General features: G+C 38.5%; 1 protein-coding gene across 3 annotated transcripts in view; it reads left to right on the plus strand.

Annotated features, from left to right (window-relative positions):
* The window catches only part of LOC105233382 (discoidin domain-containing receptor 2), a 486,209-nt gene that overhangs the window by 68,734 nt on the left and 390,730 nt on the right, over positions 1-26,745 (plus strand). For 2 of the 3 annotated variants that reach the window (XM_049457497.1, XM_049457512.1), the window contains exon 2: positions 2,147-2,188. The exons of the other annotated variant lie outside the window; for it this stretch is intronic. The gene's annotated coding sequence lies outside the window, so the exon portion shown is untranslated. The remainder of the gene's footprint in view (positions 1-2,146; positions 2,189-26,745) is intronic. 3 annotated transcript variants of the gene reach the window in all.

Below are 26,745 nucleotides of genomic sequence, written 5' to 3' on the forward strand. Positions count from 1 at the left end.
TGATGTTTAGGTTTTTATATTCAAATTTCTGGTGCAACAAATTAGTTTCAAAATTCGCTAAACAGTTATTTTCTAACTGTGCTTTAAGCATTTAAATATATAAAGAACTTCAAAGAAAGTTTGCTACATCAGATTGGAAAGTATGTTAAGTTTAGTAGCAATTTTTTAACACAAAAACGTTGAACTATCTACAAAAAGTTGTTGTAAGAATGTTGATAATATATTTCTATGCACATTGCTGTTGCTTTGTGTTGCTGCTGAGCGCAATAAATCTCACGGCAGAATATTATCTGTGGCTATTTAAAAAAATTTGCACTTTATGACCAGCCATAAAAGTACGAATTTCGATTCGTATCACAACTTTTGTTGGATTTTTCGCTGCTGCTCATCTCTTCTTTGCTAGTTTTATGGCTGCTATTTACTTGGTGGTCGCTGTATTTTAATTACAGCTAATGAAGACTTTGTGGGTAGTTAAAAATTCTAGCACTCGCGCTATATAACTCTATACTTGCACTAATATAGAAGACTGCTTAGTAATAGCATGTATTGGGTTGTTCAGATGCAAGTTTCTTCAATATTTTTAGCACTCCGAGGGAATCGTAGGTGACTCTAAAAAATATGGTATATATGCAGATAATCGGCGTCAAGAGCAGAGTCAATTTAGTACTTGCATTTTGCAGATTAGCAAACACCATTACAATTACTACCTAATCTACTACTATTTTCATCAAAATGTAATTCCATAACCCCGACTGGTACCATGATAAGTCGAATTACAAAAACAAATACCATTAGAATTACCATTTCAACTCTACTATTACCGCCTTTCAAATAATGACACCTTTATCTAATCTTTTACGTTGCCAATTAGCATTACAAATATCGTATAAATACCATTACCAATATAATTATCATTACCATTACAAATACCATTACCAATATAATTTCCATTACCATTACAAATACCATTACAACTATAATTACCATTACCATTATAATTATCATTACTATCTTTATTTTCATCAAAATGTAATTCTATAACCCAGTCTGGTACCATCATAATTAGAATTACAAAAATCAATACAATTAGAATTACCATTACAACTCTATTATTACCACCTATAAAATAACGATACCTTTATCTAATATGTTACGTTGCCAATTAACATTACAAATATCATTATCATTACCATAGTTACCATTACTAACTAAACAACTATTACTTCCATCAAAATGGAATCCCATTACCTAGTATGTTACCATGATAAGTAGAATTACAAACACCATTACCCCTACAATCCTACTAATATTACCTTTAGAAATATAACACCTTTATTTAATCTACTACCATGACAATTATTATCATTACCATTATAATTTCATTTACTATTCTATTATTATTACAAATACCATTACCATTACAATTACAATTATAATTACGGTTATTACGAAATCTCTTCCAGTATAATACAAACCAAAAAATAAGTGCTTTAATAGAAAGCCTTAATCTTCTTTGTGGAAAAAATAAAGTCTCCAATAATCACATTTCTTTTAAGTATTTTAGTATTTACTAATTAAAATTAATTACTTTTGTACCACCCTCCAAGCAATACACACTCTTCATTTTGTGCATTGGCTCTTTTTTTATTTTGCGCGCATTTTTCTTGCTCTACTTTTACACACTCATTTTAACGATCGCTGCTTTTTTATTACACCCATAATTTCGATCTTCTGCTGTTACTTGATCGCACGCTCGCTTACGGACACGAAGCAGCATACTTGATGCGAGCAGATCGTAAACGATTTGTGCGAGACATTAAAAAATTCGCAGTTTATTACATTTCTGTTTATTATTCATTACTTTTTTTTCAATCTAGTTGAAACCAGATTGGTTTATTAGCAACAGCTGATTAGCTCGCTGACACAGTTACATAGGAAATTGAGATATTCTTAAATTATCTTATGAGATCGTTAGCATTTGAATGTATTTATTTAAATTGTTATGTGAAGACATTTGTAGCTTAAAGTGTTTGTGATTACACTAATGTCTTTGGCTGAAATAATAGAAGTATTATTATTGCACTAATTGGTCATTATAGTAATTTTTCTAAATAAATTGAAATAATGGTAATTCTTTTTCTTGCAGGCAACTGAAGAACTAATTGAATCACTAGCATTTTTGGCTTAGGTAAGTAAGTAATTAATTACTGTTTTTAGGGAAAAATAATAATTTTAGGTATTATGTATAAATTAGTAATAACTCTCAGTGTTATTATCATTACCATTATCTGTATTTTAACCATAATCATTACTAATATCTCGTTAGGTAAAATTAATCACTTTAGCTACTTGTATTAGCTCAAGAAAGCATAAATTGGTAATTATTATCACTTTCAATATTATTATCATTACCATTACTATTACCATTACCATTACCACTATCTGTATTTTATTCATTATCATTATTAATATCATTTTCCAATTTTGTTAACGCCTTTTAAAAAATATCTATACCACAAACATTATCATAACAAATGCCCTACCCATTACATTACCAGTACTAATTGTATTTCATTCATTATTACTTGTCACGAAAATTGCCATTATAGATTCTATCGCCATTATAATAATTATTACAGAATCTTTTCTAATTACTACTACAATTAATATCACTATTGCAGATGGCATTATCATAACATTACTGATACCATTATCATTGGAAGTATTACCAAATACAATTACCATTACCAAATAGTATTAAATGGAGATGGCGTACCATTTAATGCCATCTACATTTACTATTTGAGGTATTGAGGTTGAGGTATTACCAAATACCATTACCATTATAAGTACCATTACCAAATCTTACTAATAATTATTATCAGTTACCATTGAAAATCTCATTACCGTAACTAAAATTATATCACGAAAATTACTATTAAAAACACCATTACTAAAGCAAGTACGAGTACCATTACAGAACCATTCCAACAGTTATTATATTTTTCTTTTGGGACATTACAACTCTGGGGCGGACTGGGTCAATAACATAAAATTTAGTCAGTTGCTTCCATCCTTTGCGAGGCCATGCCAGTCGTACATCCCAAATGCTTCCGTTATTCCCCACATGGGTCTTCTAACGAAAAGCTTTTCACTCGAGCATAATTTTTCAGTCATACGACATGGCCTTTCTAGTGTAAGCGTTGGAATTTTATGCACTGAACCATGCCGCCATAGAGCTCATACAGTTCTGCGTTCCATCTTTTTTCACGGTCCCAAAGACCTTGCGAAGAACAGTTCTGTCGAATGCTCCAAGTGCTTTCTCATCTCGGTTCGTCATCGACCATTTTTCTGCCTTGCTAAGCAGGACTGTAATGTCAAGGTTGCTTTATTTTTGATGCCTGATCCAGAGAACGCACTTTGACTACTGTATGCAGACCTTTGTGAAGCCTTAAATATAGAATTTCTGTATTCCATTTCATAAGTCAGAATAATGGCTTGTGGCCAATTCAAATTTGCTGAGGCGTTTCATTTGATATTGCCACCAGTTTGCTGGGATATCTAAAAGCGTGAGCTCCCAAGTCAATCAATGATGAAGTATTGAAATATTTCTACCTCGTCTTCTTCCATCCAGCTTCTACAGCTGGCGTCCTGTAAGATGCTCAACCACACAGCATGAGCGCCGATAGTACAGGCCATTGCCTTACACGTACCCTAAAGACCTACCCCGACCACTACGGAGAGGCTAACCTTACTGAGGGCAGAGATCACTGTATCTCTTATCATTGATCTTGAATCAATAACGCATGAACCGATGGTAGACCAGCGCAGGCCACATTCCCGCAAAGCCAGTAGTAGAACACAAGAGGCACCGATCTGGTCCCATTCTGCTGATAGCCGGGCTAAGGTTGGTACTCCCCTCGCCTTATGCGTTCTACTACTACAGTTCCCATTCAACTAATAGGCCTCGCCATATCATCAACTTTATAGTTATATGGGATTCTGCTGTGACCGAAATGATAAGAGACTTATGGAGCGTAATTTGTGTTCGTCGAGACGGGTCTGCTTCACAATTGCCCACCGATTCCAAAGTATCACCTATCGGTAAAGATTATTCCGTTAAGGCATAGATTTTTGTTGAAATTTATACTAGTTCCGAGGTGAACAAGGTCCGTCACTGCGCAAATTTATAGCTGCTGACAAAGACATAGTTCCCAGGACGCAATAGCTAAGCATTTCTGAACCGTAAGTAGATGCGCTTCAATAAAAATCTTTAACCTTTTTTGTATGAAAAACGTATGCATGTCAGTGTGCCTAAATATATATGTATGCGTCCACATACATAAATATTTGGAAATCAATTTCTTTCCCTTGTGTCAGAATATTTGTTTTAAAAGCTCATATTTAATTCATATAAAAGCACTTTAAACGTAGCACATTAGGTCTTGTCCTTGTGTATCACTTTCGCACACATTCACAACGCTACACACAGACAAGCTTAAAAGCGAATCCTTTTACTCCATACGCATTTACGCAATCACGCTTGTTTAAGCAATTTTTGATTAATGGCATTGCGAATAAAGTGACACTTCGAAAATTGGAAAAGAAATCAAGCAGGAAAATCAAGAAAATAAGAGAGTAGCGCGACGGCTGAAGTGGCCTTAAGCAAAACGCCAGTAAGAAAAGTGCACTACATATAAAGATATGTAGACAACTAAGTATACGGAATAAGAAATCAAATACAAATAATACAATAACAAAAATAAAAAAGACGTAAGATGGGTAAAAAGCAAAAGTGTGTAAATGCGGTTGAAACAAAAATCAAATGGCATACTAAATCCGGCAATACAACTGACAAGTGGACAGGCTGGTAAAAACAAAGCAAGGGACAAAAACAAATGTTAACTTAAATGTTATACCCTTCACAGGTGCACGTTTTATCGCAGAAAATTATATTCAAATATCCTTTTCTTGATTTTGAGCGTCCAGTTTGTATGGCAGCTATATGTTATAGTAGTCCGATCTCAATAATTTTTTTGGAGATTACACTATTGCTTTAGGCAACAATTCGTGCCAAACTTCTTCACGATATCTCGTTAAATGGAAAAGTTTTCCATACAAAAGTTTTATTTGGATGCGTCAGTTTGTATGACAGCTATATGCTATAGTAGTTCGATCCGAACAAATTCTTCGCAGATTGCACTATTATCTTAGGTTAATGACCCATGTTAAATTTTGTGAAGATATCTCGTCAAATACAAAAGTTTTCCATACGAGTGCTTAATGCCGATTGTTCAGTTTGTATGGCAGTTATATGCTATAGTGGTCGAATATCGATGACGCTAACAAATCAGCAGCTTCTTTGAGAGAAAAAGACGTATGCCAAATTTCAGATCGATATGACGAACACTGAGGACCTAGTTAGCATAGTACATACAGACTGGTGGATAGTCGAACAAAAAGACGGGCATGACTATATCAACTCAACTCGTCATGCTATTGATTTATATTTATATGTATATATTATAAAGTCTTCGACGTTCCCTACTAGACTTAACAAACTTCGTGATAAACTTAATATACCCTGTACATGGTATAAAAATGAACAATGACATAAGCATAACATTGAAGACGGCCGAAGACTGCATGCAGCGAGTGTAAGAGAGTAAAAGTAAAGAACAGCGACAACTATGAAAAAATGAGAAAAAAAGAATGCGTAGCTGTCGAAAGTGGTGGAAAAAGTGCTAAAATTTGTTAAAAACTGTAACACAGGCGCTTACGCCTAAAAGCAAGCTATACACACAAGCATGTCCCCAAACAAAGCTATACACTTACGGAACAGCAAGGACAAGGCATTTAGAAAAAGCACAGGAAACAACTGTGCTATTTTGTCTCCCACCAAGTTCGTTTAAAGGCAAAATTGTGCAAAAACGCCGAAAAGTAAACGAAAATGTAAACGGACGGCACACGAATTGAACCGGAAATCCTTATTGATCTACGATGCTTGCGCAAATAGCGTCGAACAGCAAAAAGAATTAAGCCGGCAATACCCATATACACACACACACATACACACACGCTAGTTGCCTGTTAGCCGTTCGTGTGCAAATAAAGCAAAGAAGCGCGCTGCCGCTTCCCAAATAGTTGGGGGTGTTAGTTCCACTTACTGCTTCGGCCGCTTCAGTGAATTGGTCAGCTCAACACTTTATCCAGCGCCAGACAGCTGAGCGTTTGTAACTGCGCATTAGCCGTTACAACTACTTTCTAGGTGGCTCTACTTGTTCACCCTTTTATCCACTTGACCTGATTGAGCGTCGCAAAAAAACAAAAAAAAAACAAGAAACAGCCGAAGCAAAAGGAGCAGAAATGTTGGCTTAAGTGGAAAATTTTAACGTGCTCGTGGGGGAAAAAGATTTTATACGGCTTAACCCGATACTTTCCTGAATTAAAAAATTCCGCAATATTTTGTTGGCAGTGCTGAGAAAGGGTGGAGAAAGTCAGCTTTCGGTATATAAAAACAGTCGTCGAAATAGCTGAGGACTCCATACTTTACGAAGTGTAACTCTTCCGAATATTTTAACTCACCTTTATAATCTCCGTCTCACTACTTAGTGTTCTCTTAAGTCCTTCTTCTCCCAAGGGATAGCATTCCCAAAAAGGTTAACTACCTAGGAAATTTAAAGTTACCTCCAACAGTAAGGTCGAATGGAACGATTCCGCTCTCTAGCTACCGTTTAGGGACTGTACAATCAATGGTACACCGATGGCTCGAAAACGTGGGAGGGAATTGGCGCAAGGGTCGCAGGATCATGCACAAAACTCTCCATACCTATAGGTAGTTTACCGAGAATACTCTAAGCAGAGATTTGTAGAGTTAAACCTCTAACCGCAGCGATCCCTGCGAAAGAGATCACACCGCTACTGGTGTAGAAGTGTATAGAACGACTGATTAGTCTCTCAGATCCAGTAACCAAGTGTAACTTATTTGGGCCAGGTCACAAAGGTATAGCCAGGAAAAACCTGGCTCATGAGCTTGCAAGCTCCGCAGCGTCCACCAACATGATAGGATTGGAACCATTCATTGCGATTGGTCCCCACACCATAAAGGAGCTGCTCCGCAAGGATGAAGCAGTGGGTAGGGAGAAGCATTTGCAACAACTCATAGACATGCACCATGCCGAGGTGCGAATGAGTGGATAAAACCTTAAAAGGTCTAAATATATAATATTCTTCCCAAGTGAAAAACTCAGGCTATTTGTCGTCTTCTACACTGGCCATTGTAAGCTCAAGCAGTACTTATTTAATATGGGACTAATTTCTTCTGAAAACTTCTAGTTCTGCAACCAGACGTAGTCAAAAAATCATCGATGACAATGAGATGGTGGAGTGGATTTTAAAGAGTGTACGGCTGCTAACCGATAACGTCACCGACATTGGTAAACCCATGTAATGTCTTTACAAAGATCTAGACAAGAGCATGACAAGGAAGGTTACAATTCGATGGAATGCAAAAATCATATGCAAAGCGGTAGATCAAAAGTACACACAGTGCCTACTCACTCTCTTGATAGAAGATACTGTAGGAAGATGTTTAGAATACTCACTTGTTGCAGTATGGTGGCGGCACACGCTTACAGAATGAGGCTGATAGGTCGAGATGACCAGGAAAATAATGAAGCATCTCTCGTGCACTTGTACCGTAATAGCATGGCAAAGTTTAAGACGTTTGGTGGCCCCACAGTATGATAGACGTGAAGAACTATGAGACACTGGAGGATGTATGAGACACTAGATCGGGTATGAGACATTGAAACAGGTATGAGACACTAGAACACGTATCGATAGTGAGGCCACAGAACTTATTGAGAATTGCGTCAAGCACTGACATCCCGAAGATGACTACTTTGCTACTTAACAGCACTCCTTCTGGCATCGCTAAGTATCGAAACTGGTCTATAAGTGGCTCACGAGCCTACCTTAGTAACTTAATCTAACCTTCAAACTAACAAACTTTAAGTATTACGGTATAATTTTATTGACAGCTGAGAGCTGACGTTTGAGGTAATATTACTTTGGACCACATATGCTTCTTCATTTAGGTATCCTTATTTCTATAAATAAACTATTTCTTCGTTGCAATGAAAGACAAATACGTAGGGACGTCGTATGAATACGTGGTTACCTCAAAGTCATTTATTATAGTTGTATTTCAAACTCACCTTGCGATAACAATGATTCTAATCGCCCGGCCCGAACAACTGCTATAATAAATAAATTTGCCTCAACGACCTTTTGGCATTGTCCTCATGTCATTTTGACCACTGGATTGTTGTCTGTTTTATACCCAGCGTCTGCACTGAGCTCGCATTGAGAGGAATTATGTGAATGGCACTGCTTTATCAAAATTTCGGTCAAGCATTTGTAGGAGAGAGTCAAAAGTATCAGACCTATCATCTGTTCCTAAGTTAGATGTTACTGGATAGTCGTGTATAACAAACCCGACTCATGTTTCGGAACTCCGAATATTTTTAGGTTAGGTTAGACTTCAATTTAAAAAAAGGAAAATTCTTCGGACATAACCTCCGCTCCGATAAAAAGGAAGAATCTTACAAGGAATTTATTTCTGAACCTACAGACCTTTCAACTGTTTATAACAGGCCCGAAGCATATTTCATAACCTCGAATATTTTTAGGTTATGTTGCGCCTCAAATAAGGTGTCAGCTCAGTAGGAAAATGTTATAAACGTGAAAATGTTTGTTGGGCATAAAAAATATCTTCTTCTCTGCCTATTTTATGCATACGTTTCCCTCACTTGTTTGCGCATCTAATTTTATTGCCTGTATGAATTTTATTTGTTCCTCTTTCAATGGCCGGTCATACTGCAAATTGCGTCTTGTCACTGACAATCGATAAATATTTGCACAGCACCCGCTCTGCACAGCTTCCCTGTACGCTCACCTCCATCGCATGTCCACTCAAGTCCAAGTGTGCGCTACGGAGGCTAAGTGGTTGAATGTCGAAGCAGCTGCTACGCCCTGTAACTAAAAGTGTGACCGAAAAAAGCTCTCTCAGCGGCGTGTGCGTTCGTAGTAATGTCGGGTGTACTCTACAAGGATGAGGCACTGCAACTGGCCGTTCAGCTTAGTCAAGTTTTGTATGGATATTGTTTTTTTGTTTTCATTGTTTATTTGTAACATTGAAATATCGAAATGTTTGATAATAGAATTTTACATTTCCTTCTGTTTTCAAGTTGCCTTTCTCTCAGACAGCTGTGCGCTGTGGAGGCAGCCAAAGAACGTAACTGACAGTTTGTCTTGGTATTTGCACTATTTATACACATTTATCTTTTTTCCATATGTATGTATGTATACTATATAAGAGTGTAAGCTTCTATGATATTTGTATTGGTCGAAAATAGATTTTAAATCTGTTAAATCCAATGACATGACAGTTTCTTTTTCCTCCATTACGTTTGCCTTCAAATTTTTGCTTGACTGTACTCGAATCCCCTTCAAGCATCGGACTCACATGCATACAGAGTTTTGCTCTGTTTGCGGCTAAGGTAACATTGATTGTCGGTAATTTTGTGGACATCTACGTGATTTGTATTCCAATGATTTCTCTGCCAATCTTTTATTACTTTTGAATGGATTTGTCTGCTTCTTCTTACTTAATACCAATACTGCTTGACAATGTCGGCTCATATGTTTGGTTGCTCTCAATTTATCATACGTAACGGGGATTAGAAGATTTATTGAATTGCTTAAGGGTGTAACATTTTTTAAAATATGCAGTTTTGGAGTTGAGGAAGGTGCTTATACAAATTTGAATTTGAAATAATTTTTGGGGGGAAAAATTCTTGGCTTTAAATTTGAGTAATGTATTCACTTTCTTACACAAAAATACATTATTAGGAAGAGGGAATAATTTTGAAAGCTTCCAACTTATGCAAATATTCTCGAAAATCGCTATAAGTTAAGACTTCGTCTCGCTCGAGAAGGGAACAGGACTATACATGAATGAAAGTGAAACTAGTTTATCTTTAAACTATATTTTATTGCGTCTTCTTGAGCTCCTGTTATTGCCGTTAGGAAGTTCTCAAAATTTCTAATGGCTCTCGATAGAAGAAGAAGAACATTATCGGAATACTAACCAACTGGTCAGTGTCTGGTGGCGACACCCGCCCATATAATAGGGCTGACAGATCGACAAGCCTGCAGAAAATGTCGAGCGAGGCAGCAGGGAAACAATGGATCATCCCTTGTGCACATGACCTGCATTGGCAAGACTAAGCTATAATAATCTGCGGTCCCCACAGTACGTTACACTTGAAGATGTATATATAGCGAGAACAAAGAGATGCATCCTAAATGATAGTTACTCCTCATGGACCTAATAGTAACTGAACTCCATCTTGTGTCGAAAAGGACCAAAACTGATCCATGCATGGCTCATTGGCTTACCAGAACAACTTAACTTAACCTAATCTATGCTGATTGCAACTAGTTTAAGTTATATTATATGTCTGATCCCTAGGATTGAATTATACTTGAACTGTTAAGGGTCTTTTTTAAAACTAAAAAATTGTCATATAGGAAATAACAGTTTTTGAGAACTTTAAGAAGGACTTGATATATAATTTTAATACTTCATATACCTAAATGAACTTAGAATCTCCTGGTTATCTAAGATTATTTCCCGACAAGGCTAAACAGAAGGAAAGGAGGTGTATCAGCTTATCTCTTATGCCTACTTCAATGCACTGTGCATGTATCGTCGTTACTAATGCCCATTCGGCTTTCATGTGATGTTAGTTGGTCTTAACATGTCATTAGAGCAATAACTGTCATGCCCACTTTTCAAACCCTATGAGCCAAAAGCATGCTTAGTTTTCTTCGTGGCCCTTGCACATGCTCTAGCGATCCTGTATGTCCTTAAGTCCTTCTCTTATAACCTGATCCGCCTTTCAGTCTATCCGAAGGTTTCACTGCGACTTATGACTTTGATTAGTAACTTATGTATTTCCTGTACAGCTTCTGTAGCTAGATGTATGACACTTTTGGTGATCTCATCAGCAATTTCATTTCAATTCCGACCTGGGACTCTATATACATACATATATATACCTTTCCGCCGATATATACACCGTCTTTTTGCTTCCTTCAGAATAATATGATGTGAGATTATTGCCTTAATTGCCGATTACCTTACCGATCTTCTTTAAGTTACTTCCTACGTTGTCAGCTATATCATGTATAGATGTTCCAAGTTCCGCTCACGATTCGCATACTGCTGCGCTATCTGCCCTCTTTTATTGTGACTTCACTATTTTGTCTACGAACTCTTTGCTTTTGTGCATTTTGCTACTGCTATAACTCTTGCCAACAGGTACTACTTCGGACTGAATGGGCAAATGAAAAGTAAAGTCCTTTCTTGGCAAACAAAAGGAGAATTGTAGTTGGTCGGAAGAGAGAGTTCAATATGGATGAAAGAGTGAAAAAGACCAGTAGTACCCTAGTGGTACCTATATTGTCAGACATTGGTATTATACAGCGGCAGTCAAGCCAATCTTACTTTACGGCGCTACAGTCTGCTGAGCCGCTGTCAGCAAAATCTAATACAGAAAACCAGCGCGAAGAAGAACTGTAACTCCTGCACTGAAAAGTTTACTCGGTGGGCTGAGCAGCTTCTTCCACATGCAAAATGGGTACCATGTGTAGAAAGTGGCGCCGTCTTGTTGAAACCAAGTGCCGCCGAGACCAGGAGCTTCAAATTCTGGCATCAAATAGTCTGTTAACATGGTCGCCATAGTTCTCACTGGCATAATTTTTGAAGAAATATAGGCGGATGATTCGACCAGTCCACAAACCAACAAAAAAACCGTTGATTTTTCTGGATGAAATGGCAGCTCTTGAACCTATTTTGGTTGCTCTTTGCCCCAAATGCGATAATAACTGAACCCCGTTGAGCTTCAGGGATTTCGATGTCGAGATTTTATACCTCCTTGTTAAGTGTGCTATAACCGCCTTATCGGCATGTACCTCTAGATGTAGTCGATATCAAACATGTGGCTTCGTTTCATTGTCCAGAAGCAGTAGTCTTGAGTTCCTTTGTTAATTGAGACATATCCAACTTTTCCAAGTTTTTGTTGTTCCGGATACACTTGTCACTTGCAACATAAACCTGTTAAGAATTCATGCGCGTAAAGCACATCAATAAAATATTTATATGCGCCGGACTGTAATCAACAAAGCATTAAAACATTTTAACATTACTTGTGCTTTGAAATTGTGGGAGGTGTTTATAGGCGCTACAATGAAGGAATTCGCAGAAAAGTGCCGCTAACAAGCGCAACAGTGCGACATGTGGCATGTGCAACACCAAGTAAGGCATGAGTGTCAACACCTAGAGCAAACCAGCAAAAGCAACATTAACGCTGTCAACTACAAGACTGCCAGCACTCCTTACTTTGACTTAAGGAGAACAACAACCAAATTACAACTTAATATGTGTATATACATACATATTTACTAGAAATGTCTACTTCACAAATATATTTGTAAACATGCAACCAACACTCCATGCAGGTGCCGCTTGTTGCACACATCACACTACAATCGTGCAACATTTCCTGCAAATGTTCAACACACCATCAACAACAGCAGCATGTACAGGCAGCAACGCCTTTCACTTGCCACGTCGAGTAAAAATTAAGACATAAAATTTTAGCAAAACGAAGTATCCACAATAAACACTTAAAAGTGTACGAAAAAAAGCACAAAACGAGGAGAAATATCAAACGACAACGAAAAGAAATATCAAACGAAGCATGCCACAAAAAATGTCGGCTGTATTTGCCACACATGCAACATGCCGCACATGCGAAAATGTGTAATAAAATAGTTGCCATTTTAATGGGATGTTAGAAAATAAACGAAGCATAACTATAAAATTACAAACAAGTTGAAAAGCAAATATTCCAACGGACAGTAAGACAGACAGACAGACCGACAGGAAAATAGGCTGACAAAGTGATGATTACTGGCAAAACACATTCCAGTCGATGGCGTGGGCGGAGTAGCAAATGTGGGCAGGACCGAATGTCATTGCTTTGTAAAAATGTTTAAATTTAAATTTTTATGCGTTCATAAATTATGACTTTGCCGCTTTACTGCTATTCCGCGGCATTTCGCTTTTCGTAATTTGAGAACACCAAGCGGTAGATACGAAATTCTCTTTCCTAACCGAGCTTAAAAATGTGTAGTGAAGCTCTCCTGTTGTGTTCGATTCACTGGTTTGGCAATGAATGATATATCGCACCATCAGCACTTGAGACATAATCCTTAATGCCAGCGGTTCTACATATTTTCTAACACAAACTGAGTCGAGAGAATCGTGACGGGAACCAAGTTAGATTAGATTAGTTTGACAGACTTATGAACCAAGCATAGACCAGTTTCGGTTCTTTGAGATACCTTATGCATTTCCGTTATGAAGTCGACGAGGAGTACTCATTGTTTACGTTGCCTGCGATTGACCCGAGTTTCTAGACTCTGTGGTCCTATAGGTTAAAAGATCGATCCGATCGACCGTAGTTGCACAGGAGCTATCTGTTAGTCCAGTAATCTAGCGCGAAGTGCAAAAAGTCCAACTCTACAATACAGGAGAACAACGGAGACCGATCTCATTCCCATTTCTACGGCAAAGGTTTCCCTTATAGTTCATCAGCTTTGTAGTTTCCAGCGATTACGTTATGCCCAAGCACCCAAATAATTTTGATAATGAAAAAGCATGATGCTATCGAGAGTGAAGACGGACACTCCTTGACTAACGAGCCCAAATAAGAATCACTTCTTTTTATGCTTTATTATGTTTCGAATGATCTAAATTGTGTTATAATAATCTCAAGTACTGTATGAACTGTTCAAAGTTTGGTACACTAATGAAGAGGAACTCTTCTGTATGGTTTTCATCATCTTACTCTAATTTCTATATCTTGAACAGATTGAGAGAGTTTTTATAAAAAACGGTTTGGATATCAATAAAATTCTGTTTCCATTCGATGTATGGAACTCGACTTCTTTTGCATGGTCACCCCTGGCACGCTTATAGAAGCCCAGACCACCAACCAAATTTTCGACGGTTTTCAAGCCTAAATACTTCTGCAATTTCACGGTCGATATTTGTACGAAGTTCTTCAAAAGTGGGTGGCTAGCTTGCATAGATCATAAACTTGATGTGGCCCCACAGGAAACAATCAAACGAGTTCAATCGCACGATCGAAGCGGCCTATTGACTGCGCCATTTCGTGAGATAACACGTTCACCAAACTTGGTTTTCACTGCGTGGCTTATGGCGCCTGTTGGAACTACATATTGTTCAAGTTCATATCATCCAATTCGGGCCAAAAATATTCGGTTATAAATCAGCAGTAGCGATTCTCATTCACTGTAACGTGCCGGTCATTATCATCACTGAAGAAGTACGGCCAACCCAAAAACCGCGTCAAACCGTGATTTTTTCAGGATGCAATGGTGGCTCATGGCCATTCAGCTTGAAATGAGCCACATCGCAGAAAATGATTTTTCGATGAAAATCCCGATCATTTTCAAGTTGTTGCTCAGCCCATTTCAAGAACATACGACGATTCTAGTGATCAATTCAAGCATCAGTTTTTAGGAAAATCTGATCTTGAAGGGGTGTAGAACAAAATCTTTTCGCTAAATGAATGGGCAGATGCCCAACGCTTGAGAACGACGTGAGAGAGACTGATTTGGGTCTACCTCAATTGATGTGCCAGCGGCAGATATATTATCGACACTACGGGCACTCATTTATCTCACTGGCACGGGATCATTTTGTACTGTGACTGTGAATTCAAATTTCTCCACCAGACGCTCATTTGTTGATCTGATAGGACGTAGTGCTCTTAAAGTTGAGGCCACTGACTCCGAATTTCGGTTGTAAATTTCAATCCTTTCAATTCGTTGTTGGATCGTATATCTTTCCATGATGAAATAACATATCTTACTGATGAAAAATGTTGAAATGGAGGAAAAAAAATATGGCGTCGTTTGCGGTCCCTATTGATCTATTTTGTAGCGTCCCTTCTGAACTTTTGCAACTCGGACCAAAAGCTAATGATAACCGTGCGCTGTCCAAGTTTCCAGACCAGTAGTAGAACGCACGGAGAGAGCAGACTATCGACCCAGTCTCATTTTACCAATAGCGCGCCTGGGATGCTTTTTTGTTTGCTAGTTCGTCTGCTTTTCTGTACTTCCGCTATGACCAGTCACCCATACTTTTTCTTCTACTAAGAAGATGGTGCCATATATACCATAGAAGTTCAAGTAAGTGAGGAAAGTTCTCTGAGTGTCATTCACTTGGGAGTGGCCAAAAACTATTATTTTACATATGCCTCAAGCAGCTCACGATTTCTGGTATTACACCAAGTATCCTTAGTTGTAGTCAAAAAACTACCTTTTAAAGTGAGAAGGCGAAACATCCCCTCCGCAGGGTTGCGCGCTGGCTTTTGGACCCGCCACGTAAAAACTTTACCAATGAAAAGAAGAAAACAGCCTCGGATAAGTAACCCTCGGTCACACATCTTATAAATTCCCCACACTACCTTCCTCAAACGTAGTCGTTCTTGATAAAGGTCATATGCAACGTTCTCACAAAAAGGAACCTATTGAAAAACATCTAACAGTTATTACTCTGCATTAGGGATGAGTTTATGATTTCTGGCAATCTTCCTAACTTAACTCCAGCTTCCTACAAGTATCTTCACAATTACTAATCATTTTCGCCTCAAGTGTAATAGTCATCCCTTAAGTCGGCAATTTGTAGCAAAAGTGCTATATATAATTTCTATGTACCACATACCACTTTAACTTATTTGCCATGTTGGCTATCATAAATTTTGCAATATCAAGAATTAAGACGCTGAGACATTTTCGCCGACTGCTGCGGCAGACTGGTGACTTTTAATAAATTACCAGCAATCCCGAAGCAACGGTTATGATTATTACCACTTTAATAATGATTTTCATAACATTTGTGGCGAGCACAAGGCAGAGGCGGAGAGAAGACACAATGTAGAAGAAAGAAAGTAGAAAAAGGAAGAAGAAAAATACAGCAAAAGTAAAGATTGTCAGAACGCAGTATTATGAAAAAGTATTGCTGGCCGACCGCTTGAAGCGCAGCTTTGGCAATTTTCACCAACATTTTTCAACATTTTCATTATAAAAATTACCACAAATGTCGTGCAACAACACAGCAACTGCAGGTCGTACAATCAAAAGAAAAAAAGAATTAAACAACATAATTTATTGCAACAAAATGCGGCGCCATTAAACGCACACAAATCAATTACGCTCGAAGTGGGCAGGCTAAAGCTAGCAAACAGCAAACAACTCAAGCAATAGAGCAACAATAACAAGAAAGCGGTTGAAAAGTAAAAATGGCAGACGAGATGTTAAGAAAAATTGTTGCAGCAAGCGTGGCAAGAATGAGAAAATCTAAAGTTAGCTAAAGCAAACGACGACGGTCGCACGTGTTGCGGCAAACGAGAAGAAGGCGGAAGCAACACAGCCGCAAGAAGCATATCGATATGCGATTGACAGGTGAGAGGAAGAGGAGGTGACACTAGACGCTAGAAAGTTGGTGAGCTAGGGGCTAGAGTGACTATAACGTGGGGCAAACAAGGTAAGTAACGTCATAATAGCTGAGAGAGTGGGTGAGAGTGAAAAATGACAAAGTCTGGATAACCCATGCCACCCGCGTTAGTTTAAGGCGAACGAAATCGTTCAAAGTCAAGAAACACACCCACAACAACGGCAATAAGGCGAATGGAAATAAAAGAAATAAAAAGAAAACCCAAACAAAGCCAACAACATAGAAGGCTGGCGCGTTGTAGAGCATGAGAAAACTCGTACGAAAAAGAAAATAAAAATAAGCCAAAAAAAAATACTGTTGGAACTCCAAGAAAATTGCACAACTCTGGCGTCTAAAGTGTGATCCAGCAAATTGAAGAGGAATCATGAGAATGCGAGTCAACACAAATTCGTGCAACAAATTTCGATAAGCAGACGCAAGCCGACGGAAACATGACCAAATAAATGTATCACACATATACAAATCACACACACACATATATACATATACTTATGTAGAAGTGCACAGCGTGTGTCGGCATGTGCGCGTCCCGAGAGTGTCAAGTGTCAACGCCAAAAATGATTACGAAGGCGTGCCAGCAGCATACGACGCCTCGTACAGCCTCAGGCGCAACCCGGCTGACAGGCTTTGAATGGCAAGCAGGCAGTCGAAACAACGTCTAGATGGCGCTATGGTCACAGAGCTGACAGTGAGCCGAGACGTTGTCAACATATATGAGGCTGTTGATGAAGACGCGACGCGTCTAGCATCGCAAAATAACAGACGGAAAACCACATATACGTGCAACACACTTAAATACGAGGGCGGTACAATAAGTATTAGTCCACAAAATAAGAACGAAAATGTTGGAACATGAAAAGTCCTTATAGTGACTCAGACAGCGGCTAAGTCATGTCAACTGACTTGATGACACCACTTCAGCTCTGAGAGTACTCGACGCAGTACCCACTGCGGAAAGCAGAGGAAGAGAAAGACCTCCGCTCCGTAGGAAAGACCGGGTGGAGAAGGAGTTGCTATAACCGGTTTTCTGAGGGTTTGCGAATTAGGTCTCCGTAGTGGCGATAAGCTTTTAATGCAACTTATATTTCAGTGTGATGAGTTACCTTTTTCATGTTTGGAAACTAAAAGAAGTGTTATGAATCCACATCTGGAGCGGAAGTTCATAGTTTAATTCGGCTGTTAGTTACACATTTTGAGTCCCAGAAAACGCAGACTATGTAAATTTCACATTTTGAATCCAAGAGAATGTTGAATACATTTGGTACGACAGTCTCGCTTGCCTCGGGCCGAGTTCGCGGGGTGAAGCTCGGTACTTCGGCATTAAATCGGGTACCCAAAAGTTCGTCGATGGCGAAAGTGTTACAGAAACTTCTTCGGACTTTGCCTAAATAGCGTCAAATACAGCTGAGAAGTGGTCTCATGGTTTCACTTGTCATCCGAAATAACTAAACAGGTCAGACTTCGTGTCGATATCCAGTCTTCTGCGATCTGCTTAGTCAGCTGTCTAGCATAGCTTCAATCAGCGCTCTGCTAATACAAGATCTTGGGTATTACCCACGTTTTCCTCCAAGGAATCCACTTTGTGGTAACTACTATATGGTAACCTGCGCGTTGTTCTTCAAAGACGGGCGAACGACTATGGTGTAACTCATAAAGAAGATTTCCCTATCAAAGTGAAGACTTTTCTATAGTCTAAAGCTCTCGTACGCATTCAAAACCGGTGCCATCGGTTGGTGGGACGAAATACTTACTAGGCCACCCTCGTGAGGAAGAACGTTCACACACACCTTCAGCCGCAAGCACATGTATACATTAAGCGACACTTTTATGGGCAATTTGTGCAACTGTGTTTTTTTTTCAGTCTTGATGGGTGTACACGAGTGGGCGGTTCGCCCCAGAGAGCTCATTAAATGTACAGAGTGGCGTTGTCAACGCCAATAACGGTAGGTAACCCAGCGTTGAGAAAAATAGCAAACTTTAAGCACATTGAGGAAGTCACAAAAAATGAGTACACTAAAGCAGAATTGAAAAAAAAAACACCAACAACGAACTGCAGCCTTCAACGCAAAGAGGAAGCTCGAACGCATAACGAAAACGTTTAGCAGGAAAATTTGCGCTGACAATGCTGGCGCTGAAAATAAAAATGTCATCCAGCCAGCGCGTGAAAACTTTGGCATTGAATAGACTTGCCTAACCAATAATTTGCTTTATTTTCCCGCACATCTTCTACGCCCCGGCCACTCTTCATATTTCCGCCTAGCTCGCCGCATTCGCACACAGCTGCCAGTTGATTGCCCGCTTAGGCACTCGTAAGCGCCTAAGTGTATGCTGCAATAGCAGTGCTTGAAAATTTATTAGCTACTTAGCCTCGTACAAAATGGCGTGCGAGGTGTGAAGATTAGATGAATGGCCGAACATAAAGTCTGTGTGCGCTTGTATGTGTGTTTGAGTTGCCGTAGGCTCAAAATATGAGCGCTGGCGCGGTGTGCGCTGTATGTAAACGCATAGCGTCAAGCATTGAAAAATTGGTTGTTAAAAGTTGTTGGCATTGTTGGTGGCTTGACATAAAAGTGTGCTCAAAAATCTCTAAAAAAAAAAGTGGGCGAAGGTAAATGTTGTAGAAGGTCATGCAAGTGTTTGAATAGAGTGCAATATGAACTAGTGATTTTTCCCAGTTAGATACTTGGCTTGTGTATAGCATTTGAAGAGTAAATTTAGGCGCACTTATGCTGAAAATCAAATTTGTGAGCCTATTGAAAAGCAAGAAGTAATTAGCGACTGAATAGCATTTAGTAAATAATTATTATTTAAATTCAAATCAATTCCTTTTCAATAGGTTCTAAGCCCTTGTATGAGCATTTTCTCAGAGAAATCATGTCAGTCATCAAAGATATCCAAAATGGCGATTTTATAGCTTATATTCCTCCCTGAGAGACTGTTACTGGCTCTGCTGGCGGACGAAGTTTTACTCAACACGTTTTCACTAATTTAGACTTAGCATAGTCCTGCTTGTAATACCTATTGGTCTACGTACTTCACATATTATAATTCTATGACAATTCCAATGCCAACCTTAAATTCCATTTTAATACAATATAAACTCAGCCAATAATATTACACGACCCGATTCGAAAACAAAAGCTTATGATAATTCGGACCGCTTAGCACTAGTAATCAAGCTGTTAAGCCTTAGGCCCACAAATTTAGATAATTAGTAGTTAGTGCTAAGATTATTCCTCTTCGTCATCAACTAAATATCTTCGAGAGCGTAATTCATGCAAAAGTTAGGCTGTCAACTCCAACAGCGGCCTGTTAGAACAGCTTTAACTACAGTGAGACTTTTACTACTGAGCACAGCAAACTGTAGAATTGTTAACTGAGCTTTTTCGGTTTAATGCCAAAACTCGTGGGTTCATCTTCATTTGTCATCTGCCGACAGTACCAGTAAGGATTCTAACTTGACATCAACAGACTTATGACATTATCTTCAAAGCTGAAATTGAATAAAAGCACTGTTGATTCATAGTACTTCAGCCAACAATGCCAAATTGGTTCGCCATTGTAGGTAGCCAATAGTGTATATTTCTTAGTTCTAGCTGGAGCTGACAACATCTACTATTTTTTGTACTAAAAGGGGCTAGTAAAAGGAAATCCACTATTTTTGCATCACATTGAAAGTTTTATCAAGAATTATTAAAATTATACGATTTAAGTCCAATCTTATTGCCATTATTCGATAAATTGTTGCAATATTGGAGGTTATTTCATAATGCTTATATAGAAACCCTTGTGCCTATTAGCAAAAAAAACTGGGACTATCGCTTTTGACAAGGTTTTTTCAAGGCGAATTTTCCACCGTCAATATCATTCACTACAAACATGAATAGTTACTAAACGGTGTCAGCTCTAGAATAAAAAGTGCATCCCTAAGAACATCCTCCTGGAGCGAGTTGCTTTTCAAAGTGTATGTTATAAGGTTCTTCTGACGAAATAAAATTCCTCTTATTTTTGTTCTTTATTGGACACAACCGCTTGAAAATACAGATCCTTTATACGGAGCTGCTGATGAGTGCTCTCAGAAAGCAGGAGTGTAAGTCGAGTAGAAAATCGTTCGGCTCTCTGTTGTTATTGCAGCTTCTCGATGTCGAACCTACCTTGTGTTTGTTGATGTACATTTTTTAGTGCACAGAGGCGGGTGCGTATCTTGATTGCAACAAGATAGTGGTCCGCGCGAAGGACCTCGAAGCGTAAGCACGTCTAAAACACTAGAGACGTGTCTTTCGTCTATCACAGCATGATCGATCTGGTTGATGACTTTTCGATCCTGAGACAGCCAGGTAGCTTCATAAGATTTTCTTTGCTGAAATCTTGTACTACAGATAACCATATTTCGCGCCCCGGCGAGGTCGATCAGCCTCAACCCATTTGGAGATGTTTCCTCATGGATGCTGAATTTACCGACTGTGGTGCCAAAGATACTTCCTTGCCCACCCTGGTGTTAAAGTCGCCAAGCACGATTTTGACATCGTGGAGGTGGCAGTTTTCATAGGTACGCTCCAAGCACTCATAGAAGAATCCTTCGGTTACATCGTTCATCGTTTCCGTCAGGGCGTGGGCGCAAATTGCTTTAATGCGGATTACAGCTAGACGTTAATCCACCAGGGTGAATGACAGTACTCGGCGACGGAGTCTCTCTTCCACCACGAATCCCACACCAAACTTGCGGTCTTTTATATGCCCACTGTAGTAAATGCCACAAGGATCTACTCGCCTCAGTCCTTATCCCGTCCTTCGCACTTTTCGGATGGTGGTGATGTCAATCTTTATTTTTATGAGGACATCAACCGATTTCACTTGCATGCCCTTACATCGTAATCCTTAATGCGTTTGCCATGGTCGTCAGCAAAAAGAAAGTCCCTCATCCGAGGCTGTTGTTCCAATTCCCGAGTTAATTGTATTCAGAGAACATTCCTAACTTGCGTGAACTTCTACACATGACTCAATCCTCCTCTGCTTCCTCTTAATTTGGACTCGTTATGTCAAGAATTGATCCATCTGAAGAATGGAAGGTCTGAAGGTCAATTAATACGAATTCAAATTAGGAGGTTAGTCTAAGCTAATAGTAGATAATCTCCTGCCAGTCCCGCTAAACACATCACAATTCTGGCAGTGATTCGTTTATGGTAATACGTTCGTGACTTCTCTAATATGGGAGATTCATGTTGTTCCAAATATTACATTGGGCTATGCAGAAAAACCTTGCGATCGCGCATCACAGTAGTTGACCAGCGCTTATTTTGCTAGGCTGAAGTCCAAAAGTCCAATTGCAAATTATAAGTAGCAAACGGAGATCCTGGGTGTTCTCATTTCGCAGCTATTGACAGTGAAGGACCTGTACTAGCAAGCTCGTCTGCCGGACCATAAACATGATGCACAGCTTCAGTCGCTTGGCTAAAGATTCCACTTTTATCAAAAAATTTTAAATATGACGTACATATTTTCTGTTTGTTGTTTTTTTTCTTTCTGTTTAAATTGACGCGTATTCAAACAATACTGGACCAAACCTACGAAAGTTTTTCTCAGTATAAGATCTTATGTTTCGAACGCCCTTACGTAATATATGAAGCAAAAGATTAGCGCAAATCGCCTACTAGAGGAGCTTCACCTTCCGAGCTGTTCTCAGGTAACGTCACACATTCAACTTTTTGAGGCTAAGGCCGAACATTAGACATACCTCCGTTCTAAGGTTGGTATTTAAGCGAAAGACTTGAAACTCTTCATCCCAGGGTTGATATTTAAGAGGAAGACTAGAAATTTATAGAATATCAAAAAAAAAATAAAATATTATGAGGATAAAAGTACTTCTGGTTCGAGCGATTATATCTATATATAGTATATCTAAATACGAAAATTTATAAGTACAAATTTACTTTTAAAACTAAAAAAAGAGTCCAGGTTTAGATGCAGTATTTCAAGGGAATGTGTTCTCACGCTATATCGAAAAGCGAGCGTTAACCTCAAATTTTAGCACCACCACTTGGTCACCGCATCGCCTACGCTAAAAGTAATATTCACACCACTACCAACCAAAAAAAAGTGGGGGTGATGGAAATCCTGCCACTGCCAAACTTGCCAAATACCCATTTTTCACCGAACGAATTTCATTTCATTTTTCCGCCGCACATCTGTTGACGTTTGTCGGCCCATTTCGTGGGCTGGTCGCGTGGCTATTCATTGTGGACAGATAAAGTTGGCGGTGGAAAAAAAAACATTGCAAAAATGTTGAAAAAAGAACAAATATGGCAAATGGTCACAGGACTTTTAATTCGCGCCAGCAATAACACTTAAAAAATACACCAGCACTAAAAAGACGCATGGATGTGGAGAATGGTGTTGAAACCTCAGCAAAACATTTCCTCATACAAATACATGCACAATCACACACATACACATAGATGCATAGTGTACACGCATACATGCCTATATGAGCATAGACGATGGTGTTAGACTTTTATTACTGTCGTTGGCGTTGCCGTTGCCGCTACTATATGATAGCCGTAATGGCTGGTTGTTGTTGCAACAATGATGATGAAGTGTTTAGATGGCCGCAATAATGGTCGGACGAGGCAACAAAATGGGAAACAATGCACCCAAATGGCATTGACCAAAAAACGAGTATGCGCGCAGTGGAAAAAATGCCGAAACTGCGAGGAACTTGAATCAAAACTGCCATTGCTGGTCTGCTGTTGTTATTGCCGGTAATGTTAGTGGTGGTGTTGGTGATGGTGCAAAATAGTTTTCACTTATGTTTCGTTAATGTTTATTTTGCATAGTTATAGTGGCTGTCGTGGGGTATAGCCTGAACAGGGTTTATTATATTTGGAACGGAGTTTGCTAGACACGGAAGGAAACTGCGGAGATCCTATGAAGTATACGCGTAATAATCGCTCAGTTTTAGAGATGTCGATCTGAAATTTTGCGCATACAATTTTCTACTAAAGAAGTAGCTCATTTGTCGGAATCACCAATATCTGACAACTATAGCATATAGCTGCCATATAAACTGGTCGTTAAAAATTCAGTTTTTGTATGGAACACTTTTTTATTTGAAGAGATATCTTCACGAAATTTGGCACAGATTATTTTGAAAGACAACGCTACTATCTCCGAAGAAAACATTCAAATCAGACAATAATAGCGTATAGCTGCCATACAAAGTGAACATTCACAATCAAATTTTTGTATGGAAAACTTTTTTATTTGAGAAGTTATCGTCCTGAAATTCAGCGTGAAGAATTTTCCCAAGAAGCCTTATGAACTACAAATAAATTGCTCAGATCGGGCAACTATAGCATATAGCTACCATACAAACTAACCGTTGAAAACCTCGTCTTTGTATAGGAAACTTTTTTATATGGCAACATATTTTCAGAAAATTTGGTGTAGAGTATTTCCCAATTCAGCTTTACAATATCTGAAGAAATTGTTCGGATCGAGACACTATATCACATAGCTTTCATACAAACTAACCGATCAAAACCAAGTTCTTTTATGAAAATCTTTCTATTTGCCATTTCAAACTTTTTTGTTTTTGTAATTTCTTACATTGTTGTTGTTGTTGCCTCTGCCACTGCAACATTCAACGCTGTTGGCTACACTGCATGCATTTCCGCTATGAAATTTTCATATTTTTCCACAATTTTGCCGCCAAGCCTGTTGTTGGTAAGAGCATGAGAGAGCTCTGAGGGAGGTGAAGTGGCATTACGATATTTGGCGTGTCGTTGGCGGAAACTACAGCACAGCAAAAGTTTATCGCACTTCGCGGCACATAAGCGTGCACATAAATTCATCTTTCTCCTTTCACACACAAATTCCTCATGTGCATCTGTGTGTGTATGTGTGTAAAAAACCGGCACAGACAGTGGCGCGCATTGTCAGCCAGCAAACAGCAAAAAATATAAATAATCAAAAATGAAAGCAAGCCAACAAAATATTATGATTTCGGTGATAGCAGCAAGCAACAAAAAAATAAAATCAAGAAAAAACATAAAAAAGTTGAAAAAATACCTTCACGAAAAAATGGCAACACACACACACATACATATATGCGCAGCGAACCGCACACTGGCAGCAACTTTAGCAACTTTTCAAGGATGTCGTCTGTTGTAAATTCAAGTCCATAAACGAAAATGTTTCGCCACTACAATAGTCAGTTTCCCAACAACAAACAAAAAAATGAAATAAAATAAACAAATAAAAAACATTTTGTGAAATATGACGAAATAAAATCACATGAAATATGTGCGAATGAAAATAGAAATTTCGCAAAGTGTGGTGACAAATGAAAAATGGTATGCGCGAAATGGCAAATGATGAAAGTCACACCGGTGTTTGCTTAAAATATGCTGTTTGCGGGATAATGCGCCTAAAAGCGCGCAATATATTTCAATTTATGCCAAATGTTGATACTCTTGAGATTTGTAGCAGGAAATTTAAAGTATTTATGGCATCAGATACAACGTGTCGTTTTATTTGAATGTGTTCTAAGCAAGAGCATTCGTCGGTAGACCGTGGTGTTACTAAGTCTAAGATTACAAACAAAATATGTACACCAAGACGGGAATGATGAGCGACTTGTAGAGTTTGGTCTTTATTCGTCGAGAGAGGACTTTACTTTTCTATTGCCTACTCAGTCCAAAGTATCAGCTGTTGTCAAGAAAGATTCTGCGTTGTATGCCTTTAATATAAAAGCATCTTCATATAAAAGGCTGTTATTGGTGTTGTTGCTGGTTCCAAGATAGACGAAATTATCGACAACTTCAAAGTTTTGACTGTCAACAGTGACATAGGATCCAAGTCGCGAATGCGATGAATGTTTTTATGGTGACAGGAGATATTTCGTCTTGTCCTGGTTCACAACCAGACCCATACACTTTGCTTCCTTATTCAGTATGGAACGACAGACTTGCCGCATTGTTGTTCTTCGGCAGTGGAATGTCCGTATACTCCGGTTTTGAAACCTTTTGTTAGTCGGCCCATCTTTTCGTTTAATTTTCAGTCATTTCCCTTATCGGCCAGCTTCTCGAGCTCTTCATACTCCCGTATGCCGCCTTTGAGCTTTTTGCTTCTACGCTTAAGGTGTTATAATATTCGAAACTCTTAATTCTTGAAACTACAATCATATCAATAAGTCTTTCAGCACTTAGTTTTTCGACTGTGTATAGTCCGCCGACTTTTCCGGCTACCACAAGCTTACACCGCATTGAATATTTCACTAGCTTAAGGATCAGTTTCTTGTTAATTTTTCTGTATGAGTCCCATATTACCAGTATTTCTTCATATAGGAGACTATACCGAGACATGATTAACTCTTTTCTATAATTCGTACTTTATCTACAACATTATACTTATTCTAAATACATACTCTGGTCTCACATTCCTAATTCTATGATGCCGGAAAGTTTCGCTATTTCGTTAAATGTTGTTGAAACTCATGTTTTTAGCTTTTTATCATGTAAAGATTCCGCTTCTGTGAGACTTTCCACTTAACAGAGGATGGATAACTCATGCATTTACATTTACTATACGAGTAAATAATATCAAAAAAGGATCTAGATTAGAAGCCACCGTCCTTTACCCGAGAGGTAATCGCCTTTAAAGGTTCAAAAGTTATTTTAATAATATTAAATGGCAAACATTTCTTCTAGTGTTAGAATATCTAGACCACCAATAACAACCTCGACAGATTTTTTAAATAATTTCACTTTTCTTAGTATTTGATGCATATATTTTATGTGACTTTTTATATTTCGGGACTTGACAACCCTAATGCTGAAATATGGAAATTCACAACTTTAACGTAAAGTTTAACATTTTCGATGATGAAACATACTCACCACGTATGTTGTATGTCAAAACAATCGCTATTTTTGCTATTTATAGTAACTTATAATATTCATATCGGCCAAAAAATGGATTTAAATCGCGAACATTTTCGTGAGATTTTATTTTTCAATTTCCGAAGTGGATTTACTCAACACGAGTGTATAGATGAACTTAATTAAATT

Source organism: Bactrocera dorsalis, chromosome 1, assembly GCF_023373825.1.
Source record: "Bactrocera dorsalis isolate Fly_Bdor chromosome 1, ASM2337382v1, whole genome shotgun sequence".
Taxonomy (NCBI): domain Eukaryota; kingdom Metazoa; phylum Arthropoda; class Insecta; order Diptera; family Tephritidae; genus Bactrocera; species Bactrocera dorsalis.